Source organism: Rattus norvegicus, chromosome 18, assembly GCF_036323735.1.
Source record: "Rattus norvegicus strain BN/NHsdMcwi chromosome 18, GRCr8, whole genome shotgun sequence".
In the NCBI taxonomy this organism is placed as follows: Eukaryota; Metazoa; Chordata; class Mammalia; order Rodentia; family Muridae; genus Rattus; species Rattus norvegicus.
This window is the reverse complement of record NC_086036.1, coordinates 12,444,091-12,454,107: the sequence shown is the minus strand read 5'-3', so window position 1 is coordinate 12,454,107 and position 10,017 is coordinate 12,444,091. Positions and strand designations below refer to the sequence as shown.

The 10,017-nt window shown below is 40.2% G+C and overlaps 1 protein-coding gene across 8 annotated transcripts in view; it reads left to right on the top strand.

Moving 5' to 3' along the window:
* Trappc8 (trafficking protein particle complex subunit 8) overlaps positions 1-10,017 on the top strand; it is a 76,540-nt gene that overhangs the window by 1,257 nt on the left and 65,266 nt on the right. The window lies entirely within an intron of this gene.

Below are 10,017 nucleotides of genomic sequence, written 5' to 3'. Positions count from 1 at the left end.
ACATACGGCTAGAACAGTGCAAACATTTTGTTCCATATTGATGGTTAATCATAAGAAACGTATTTATATTTAATAATTATTTGCCTTAACCAGCTTTATTATTTGTTTTTGTTAATTTTTAAGATGGGTTTCACTATACGCCAGGCTGGTCTGGAACTCGAACCCCAGGCAATACTGCTGTCTCAACCTCTCGAGTGTTGAGATTACAGGCATATAAGCCATTACACTTGGCTCTTTCTCCAGACCTTGATTTTTTTTTTTATCAAGGAAAGAACTTAATTATACTTATAGTCTTATTCAAGGGGTTAGAGAGATGGTCCAGTGGTTAAGAGCTCTTGCAGAGGACCAAATTTTGATTTCCAGCATCCATGTGTAGTGGCTCAGAACTTTCTGTAACTTTTAATTCTGGGACCAGTCTAAAACATACACACACACACACACACACACACACACACACACACACAGAGAGAGAGAGAGAGAGACAGAGAGACAGAGAGACAGAGAGACAGAGAGAGAGAGAGATATGAAAGAGACAATTTTTAAAAGTTAAAAACTTTTTACTTAAGTATATTCCAAGTATGGTTTAACTGTTGTCTTTCAAACCAAACCTAGCTAAAAAGAGCTGGTGAAGTTCTTTGAAATTTGAGTTCTGTTAATGCTGAAGGGCTGGTTTTCTTGACAAACTTGTTAGCTAAATGGCTGTGGTGTTTATTTTGTTAAAGTGCTTATCCACAGTCAAATAGTGCTATATTGTTGATTCACAGGTTTACATGCCTCAGACAGTCTTTTGGAGCTTTGCAAGTTATCTTTGTAGTTAGGGTGGAAGGAACTACCCAGAAAACCATACTGAGGGCAGAGAGATGGTGCAGTGGCTCGAGCACAGGCTGCCCTGCAGAGGACTGTAGTTCCATTCCCAGCACCCATTTGACAGCTTATACGTGTCTGTAACTCCAGTCCTGGGGGATTCAGCACTGTCGTCTAGCATAGCCCTGTTCACAGATGTACTTACATACGTGTAGATATACACACTCATAAAACTAAGCAAAAAGACCTTGTTTGTTTGTTCGAGACAAGGTCTATGTAGTCCTGGTCTACTAAATAGACCAGGGTGGCTTTGAACTCGGATAGACCTGTCTGCGGATGGAGGGAAATGGACTGATGAGATAGAGCCCCGGAATCATATAGCACTACACCTGGCTAATCCAAACATGAGAATTCTTGGGTTCTCTCCACCTCTTCAGCCTGTAGATTATTCACTGTTACACCCCTCCTGTGCTTTATAGCAGTGGTTCCCAATCTTCCTATTGTTTCAAAGCGTTAATACAGTTCCTCATGTTGTGGTGACCCCAGCCTTAAAATTATTTATTGCTACTTCAAAACTGTTATTTGGCTACTGTTAGGATCATAATGTGAATATTTGATACACACACAATGCCTGATAAGTGATTCCCAAAGGGGTAGAGACCATTGCCCTAGAGTTGCCATGAACAGCAAATGCATTCGTAATTATTCTTTTGGGAATGGAGTTCATAGGTCTGAGTATTAGCTCAGATTGACTTCTATTTCTCTTTGTAGCCCAATGTAGCTTCAATGTTAGATTCTCTTGCCTCGGCCTCCTGAGTATTGGGGCTGCAGGTGTGTATCACTATGTTTTGGTTTTAGTTTATAGTCTTAAATCTTCCCCTGTTCCCTCTTCTGAGGGTCAGATTCAGGGTCCTCCACATGCTAAGCAAGGGCTGTCTTGTTGAGCTACATTCCTGGCCCCTCTACAGTCTTAAATGATTAAAATGAGGTCAGTTGAACTTTGTGTGGGCTCTTTCTTGTGTTAGGAAAAAGCTGTAATGCTAATACTTTAGGTTGTGTCCTGTAGCTTTCCTTTCAGTCTCGGAGTCTTTATTGTTTCACCATCTGTTATCGCTGTTGTTATTTTGGAGCAGGGTTGGTTATGTTGCTCAGGCTGGGCGTAAACTCAGCATGTAGCCGAGGCTGACCTCTAGCCCATGGTGATTCTCCCACCCAGCTTGCTACGTGCTAGGACTACAAGTGTGCACCACTACTTAGCTGTTATTGTCCTTTTAAAATTGAGGACATCGAAGTATAGAAATAATAGCTTATCTGCAGTTTTTTTTTTTTCTTTTTCTTTTTTTCCGGAGCTGGGGACCGAACCCAGGGCCTTGCGCTTCCTAGGCAAGCGCTCTACCACAGAGCTAAATCCCCAACCCCTTATCTGCAGTTTTATATCTAGGAAAGATTTAAAAACAGACAGTGTGATTCAAGATATTGTGATTTGAATCATCATCTAATCTCCTGAAAGTGCTTAAAATTACTTATTCATACTAGAGAGCAAGGTCTCTTGTAACCCAGGCTGGCCTTGAACTCTTGATCTTTCTGACTTATGTTCTAAGCATTAGAATTACAAGCATGTGCCACCATGTCAGGGCTCATGAATATAGTTAAAATTTTTGGTAGGCATGATGAAATATATAAAGGAAAAAATAGCAAATGGAAATGTCCTTTCTTTTGATGCTGAATATTGAACTTGGGACCTCTTGCACTAACCATTTTTTTCCACTTGGTGATATTCCCCACTCTGGTGGGATGAGTTCTAGTAATCTAAGCTGTTTAACTCATGCATTTCTAAAGTTTTGGCAGATTTGTTTTAATAGATATCCAATAATGGGATAGCTCCCAAAAAGCTATAATGAGAAGTTTTGCATTTTTTTTTTGTTGCAAAGTTTTTGAAATTTTGTGTTTTCACTTCAATATCCTTTCCTGTGAGTAGGTGCATTTTTTAGAGGCTCAGTCTTCTGTGGTGTGGCAGTTCCCTTCATTGGACAGTGCAGTGATGGGGTGAACTGTCTGACCACTTCCGTTTCCCTCTGCAGCATGGGAAAGACCAGAAAGGAGTGCAGTGAGATGATTGATTGATAGGAAAAGCAGTCACTGCTTACTCAGGGCTCTGGAAGGAACGAGGGTAGATTGGTGTCTTAGTGTCTTTTGTTGTTCCTGTGATAAGACACTCTGACCAAAATTAGCCTAAGAGAGAAGGGGTTTATGTCAGCTCACTCGAAAGTATAGTCCATTGTGGGAGAGAGAAAAGACAGCAGGAGCCTGACGAATCAGGGATCAGGGATCAGGGATGGTTGCAAACTAGAGCTATCTGTTCCCATTTTATACAATTCAGTTTCCCTCAAGACACAGTTCCTTTTATAGTCAAGATGGAGCAACCATCACAATCAGGATAACCCTGTAGTGGCATGCCCAGTTTTCAGTGGTTGCAATTAAGACGGCATCAAGTGGTTAGTTAGGTCAGAAGGTATAAATTGTAGTCTAGTGGTTAATGTCAGGAAAACTGTCTTCTGGGGTACAGAATGCAGAGGAGAATCCAGGAGAAGAGAAGCTTGAATTTTATTTAGGAAGGGGCTTTTAGATTTCATCTAGTGGTAGGTATGAATTCTTGAGAAGGCCATTTTGGTAGGTCATTGAGTTTGTAGTTTATAAAATTTCATACTGAGTTCGTATAAATTTTTAAAAAGCTTAAGCTGGCACATGTCTGTAATCCTGTTGTTTTAGAGGATGAATCAGGATTTCTTGCTTGATGCCAGCTTGAATTACATAGGGAATCATCACTCAAAAAAGAAAAAAAAGTTCAAAGGTGATTAAGATACAGATTACAGTGGCGGCATAAAAAAAATTGGTAGAACATGAAGCTGTGAAGGCGTTGGGAGGAGGTAAGGGAGGTCGGGTGTGGGTGTGATCAGATATATTGTTTGCATGTATGAAATTCTCAGAACTAATGAAAGTATATTTTAAAAGTTGGTGAAACACCCACCAACTTATTGATGATGAATAAAACTTTGGATTTTTCTTTCGTGTGTGTGTGTGTGTGTGTGTGTCTATTTTTTTTTAAGGATTTATTTATTTATTATATATAAGTACACTGAAGTTGTCTTCAGACACACCAGAAGAGGGCATCAGATCTCATTACAGATGGTTGTGAGCCACCATGTGGTTGCTGGGAATTGAACTCAGGACCTCTGGAAGAGCAGTCAATGCTCTTAACCACTGAGCCATCTCTCCAGCCCTGTGTGTGTATCTTTAAAGCTTGTTTTTTTCCTTAGGCAGTAAGTCATGAGAATACCACTTTAGATAGTACAATTTCAGGATCCAAGTAGTAAATCAAGTTAAAGTTTATTTTTTTTAAAGTTTTGTTTTTATTTTTTGAGTGTGAGTATTTCTTCCTGGTCTCTGTGCCCCATTTGTTGCTGGCAGAAGAGGGTTTTGGATACCCTGGAACCGGAGATACACACAGATGCTAGCCACCCTACACGTGCTGGGAATCTAAACAAACCACACTAGATTTTAATTTGTAGCCTGCAGGTGTATTTGATTTGTCCTGGGTTCTGAGATCAAACTTGGCTCAGTAGTATTTCTAGTAGACTTATCTTTAGGTTTCAGTAGAAAAACAGTTTAAAATAATACTGAAACGAAAGTTGCGAGAAGAAATTTGAGCACTATTTTTGTATAGGACCTTGAAAATAGAGTTTAGGCTTCATGTGCATATATATTAGATGATAGGGAACCATTTAAGGTTCTTTGTATGTTTTTAAACCCTGAAGAGAATCAATATACCACTATATTGGCACTAATATACCAGTAAAGCATAGCAACTGTCCTCTGTCCTCTGTCCTCTGTCCTCTCCAGCATCCTTGGAAGTTCTTTGTCTCATACTGATCAGCCAGGGCTTCTTTGTCTCCAAAAAACTTAGCAGGTCCTTTGCATATATATTATGGCTTCCAATTTTTTGAAAAATTTCATGGGATTCCTGGGTGTAAGAATGTGTATGTCTCTGTGTTGTGTGTGTGTGCGCGCGTGAGCGTGTGTGTGTGTGTGTGTGTGTGTGTGTGTGTGTGTGTATGTGTGTGCATGCATGTGTGTGCGCACGTGCTATTTTTGTTGTTTGTTTTAGCTTTCTTTTGTCTTTGTTGTCTTTTTTCCTGTTTGGTTGTTTTGTCATATTCAGATTTGTTTTTTGATTATCTTATTGTAGTTTATTATTATTCCTTAGCTGCCTATATGCTTTCTAACTAGAGACAGTATCGATTTGTATGGGAGGGGAGAAGCTGGGAGGAGTAGGGGGAAGGAAACCATAATCAGAATATATTGTATGAAATGTATTTCCAATAAAAAAATAAAGGAGTAAAGCGCCCCACCCCAAACAAAACAAAACAAAACCAACCAACCAACCAAACAAACAAACCAGGGCTGGGGATGTGACTCAGTTACAGACTGCTTGTCTACTACGCATAAAAGCCTGCATTCTGCCCTCACCACCATAAAAGAAAAGCAACACAAAAAGTACATGCCAGTGAGTCCCCTAACATTTAGTCACGGATTTGTATTGACCATCTATTTCAAACTTAATCATTCCTTCCTGTTTATTTAATGGTAGTTCTCTAATAATTTTAAATGTATTTTTTGTATCATTTTAGACATATTTAAAGAAAATTTCACTTTAAACATTAACTTTAAATCACAGTTTTGGAAGTGTGTTTAAATTGATTAAATTTATTTGTATGACAATTAAATTATTAAATTTATTTAAATGATAATAATAGAATGTAATTCTACAGATCTTGAATAGTTTTCTACATGAATAGGGAAGTTTGGCAGATAAGCCTAGGAAATAACTTTAAAAGGCAGCTTCTTTTTTTTTTTTTTTTCCTTTTTTTTCTTCTTTATTAACTTGAGTATTTCTTATTTACATTTTGATTGTTATTCCCTTTCCCGGTTTCTGGGCCAACATCCCCCTAGCCCCTCCCCCTCCCCTTCTATATGGGTGTTCCCCTCCCCATCCTCCCCCCCCATTACTGCCCTCCTCCCAACAATCACATTCACTGGGAATTCAGTCTTGACAGGACCAAGGGCTTCCCCTTCCACTGGTGCTCTTACTAGGCTATGCATTGCTACCTATGAGGTTAGAGTCCAGGGTCAGTCCATGTATAGTCTTTGGGTAGTGGCTTAGTCCCTGGACACTCTGGTTGGTTGGCATTGTTGTTCATATGGGTCTCGAGCCCCTTCAAGCCCTTCCAGGCCTTTCTCTGATTCCTTCAACGGGAGTCCCGATCTCAGTTCAGTGGTTTGCTGCTGGCATTCGCCTATGTATTTGCTGTATTCTGGCTGTGTCTCTCAGGAGAGAACTACATCCAGTTCCTGTCGGCCTGCACTTCTTTGCTTCATCCATCTTGTCTAATTGGGTGGCTGTATGTGTATGGGCTACATGTGGGGCAGGCTCTGAATGGGTGTTCCTTCAGTCTCTGTTTTAATCTTTGCCTCTCTATTCCCTGCCAAGGGTATTCTTGTTCCCCTTTTAAAGAAGGAGTGAAGCATTCGTGTTTTGATCATCCGTCTTGAGTTTCACGTGTTCTGTGCATCTAGGGTAAAAAGCATCTAGGTAAAGCATTTGGGCTAATATCCACTTATCAATGAGTAAAAGGCAGCTTCTTTAATTTGTCTTCTTTCTCCATTTCCTACCTTTTCCCACCTCCTTTCCCCTCCTTTTTCCTTTTATTCTTTTCCTCTTCTGTCTTCCTCCTCTTCATGATAAGGTCTCCCTGATGAGGTCTCATATGGGTCAGGCTGGCCTTGAACTCCTGATCATCTTGCCTCTACCCACACAGTGGAATTGCAAATGTGTACACCATACTTTTCTTTTTTGCTACAACTGTCATAATAATTTAAGTTAAATATCTTTTAGTTGTAAACTTTCCTCTTTTCCTTTGATATTCAGGGATTAAGCCTTTATGAGGCACCCGTACCCGAAACCTAAAGCATTCCATCTCAACATTTCTTGTTGCTATTCTGTTGTGACAGAATCAACCTAGGAAGAAGGGTTTGTTTTGATCGGCAGTTGAGGGTATAGTTCAGCTTGGTGGGGAAGGCATTGGCAGTAGTAGGATACAGGCTTACCAATCTGTCCTGTGGGTGGGACAGTGCTATATATATATATGGATTAATCCAGTCTAAATTCCACCAATCAGGCCAGAGGTTTGTCTCCTAGATTAGTCTAGATCCTTTCAGTTTGATTGTCACTATTGACTACTGCATATCTGTCCCTTCTCAACTTGATACCCAAGTATATCACTTTAAACTATTTTAATTTTTATTTTATGTTTTTGACTGCTTGCCTGTAAGTTTGTCTATGCACCACACATGGGTGTTGCAGCCCCTCTGAGGTCAGATGGAGTTGTCTGATCCCCTGGGACTGGAGTTACAGATGGTTGTGGGTTTCCACATGGATGCTGGGATTTGAACTCAAGTCCTCTAGAAGAACAACTAGTGCTCCTAAACATGGAGTTGTCTCTGTAACCACCAGTGTCTCACTTTGAAGCCACAGCCTTCTGCCATTTGTCCCTATAGGTACTTCATAATGTAAAATGCATTCAGTCTAAATTCAGAAGCCCTTGTAGTTTTTAACACTACAATATTCCGAAGTTAAGTGCAAAGTTTCTTCTGAAACACTAGTGATGTATTCACATAAACAATAAAATAAAAATAAAAACAACAGATTACATACTTCCAGTATGGGATGACACAAAATAAACACCCCCATTTCCAGAGCAGGGAATGAGAGTATAGCAAGGATGGTTTGAACCAATGCAGGACAGAAACCCAGCAGGCAAGCATTAAATCTTAAGCTCTGTGTTGGGTGTCTGGGCCTGTGCTCCGGGTCTTTTGTGTACCCCCACCGTTCCTGATCTGCTATCTGCAGCACATGTAGTCTCTCAAACCAGCTTCACTGTGTTCCTGTAGCTTTCCCTAGCAGATGTCCCATTGCCCTGGCCTTTTTGTGACATCGAGGAGTTCCCAGTACATCATAGGCTTTCCCTTCCAAGTTTTACACAGTGCTCTTTTAGGCTCTCTTAGCAGGGAATCCAACCCTGCCACATACTGCCCTGCCTCAGGGGCATTTTAGAACCTTGGCATAACCTTCCATGTCCTTTTGGTGCTTGCAACGTCCATGCCTGTAAAAACTAGTAGTGTGTGTGTTGCCAGCTTGAGGCGTATCTTGGGTCCCCTGGACCACAGTTGAATTGTTCTCTGTCCCTTCCTAGACGACTCTAGGGAGATAATTTTTCCTCCAGTTGTTTTTGAGCAGACCATCCCTTCAGTAGCATTGTTTAGACTCCTTTAGGGAAATTTGGATTTTCTCAAGGTATAGTACTAAAAGAGTGGAGCTGCTCTCTGGGTAATTTTCCTATTGTTTCTGTTCAAATAGGTTTCTGTAGAGTGGTAACAATTCATTCATTCATTCTTTCCTTCCTTCCTTCCTTTCTTCCTTCCTTCCTTCCTCTTTCTTTCTTTATGATTACTTCTCCTTTCTCTTACCTTTTTTTTTGAAGCTGAGGACCGAACCCAGGGCCTTGTGCTTGCTAGGCAAGTACTCTACCACTGAGCTAAATCCCCAACCCCACATCTCCTTTCTCACTAGCATGGCTTGTCTGCAACTTTTTATATATATACACATACATACACACACTCACACACACACACAATATATATATATATATGTTTTATGCATATATATGATATATAATATATAATTAGAATAATATGGTACTATATAAGGCCCACTATATTTAGCTGCTTATAGTATTTGATAATTATGGAACAACTTTAAGGAAAATATGTGCAAAATTTGTTCCTAAAGATAGCAGAGATATACCACAATACTCTGGCAGTTCTGTTTTCCTTTATTTTTTTTCTCCCTTCTCCCTTTTCCCTTTTCTGTACTATAAATTGTGTGTAAGTGTGTGTATGTGTGTGTATGTGTGTGTGTAGGTGTATGTGTGTGTGTAGGTGTATGTGTGTGTAGGTGTGTGTGTAGGTGTATGTGTGTGTAGATGTGTGTGTGTGGGTGTGTGTGTGGGTGTGTGTGTGTGTGTGTGTGTATAGGTGTATGTGTATGTGTAGGTGTAGGTTCCTGTATGGAGGTCTGAGGGACTTGTGGAAATTTTTCTCTTCTTCCAATATACATGTGTGATCCAGGGATCAAACTCTAGTCTCAGGCTAGGCAGCAAATGCCTTTACCTGCTGACTCATCTTGCTGACCTCCCTTGTCTTCAGCTTTAAATCCCTTTTTTGAACAAATGGCACACATTTTTTATCACTTGTAAGCAGTGAGTAGTTAGCAAGACACAGTCTGGATACTGTCCGGCTTAATGTTCTCAGCCAATCAAAGTAATTCATTACCTTTGATTTGGCCTCACTGAAGCTCTCAGGCCATAGGAAGATGCAGACAGTTTCTTTGTCAGAATATAGCAGGAATGACTTCTAGCTTAGTTCCTGGAGTCTTTCTTTCTTGTGAAACCTCATGTTTTTCTTGGTTATCTGATTTTCCAAATTTCTACCAGAATGGCCTGTTAAACCCCTTTTACAACATTGTAAGGCTTTAAAGCCCAGAGTTCTAAGCCCTCTGACATTCTTCTTGTGAAGAGTCTCAAAGACCTAACAATCATGGTCAGATTTATCACAAATTCTACTTCTGCTGTCAGTTTCATATTAGTTACTTTCTTCACTGCTGTGACAAAATACCTGATTAAAACATCTTAAAAAGGGCAAGTGTTTTTGGCAGTTTGACAGTCTGAGGGTGTACTCTATTAGGGGAGGACACTGCAGCAGAACAGGAGGCTGGCTGCTTACCTCACATTCACACTCACCAGAGAGATGAGTGAATGTGGGTGTTCAGCTCACTGTGTCTTTTTTATTCAGCTTAGGACTTGAGCCCATGTGATGTAAGTCGGTCCACATTCAGGGAGGGTCCCCTTACTTCCCCGAATCTATCTAGTCAGGTATACTCAGGTTTGCTTCCTGATGACTCTAGAGCCTGTCAAATTGAAATTACCGACAACTACTATAACATTGATGTAGTATTTGACAGTTATGGAACAACCTTAAAGAAAATACATGTAAAATATGTTCCTAAAGATATCAAAGGTGTATTATAGGACTCTGGCA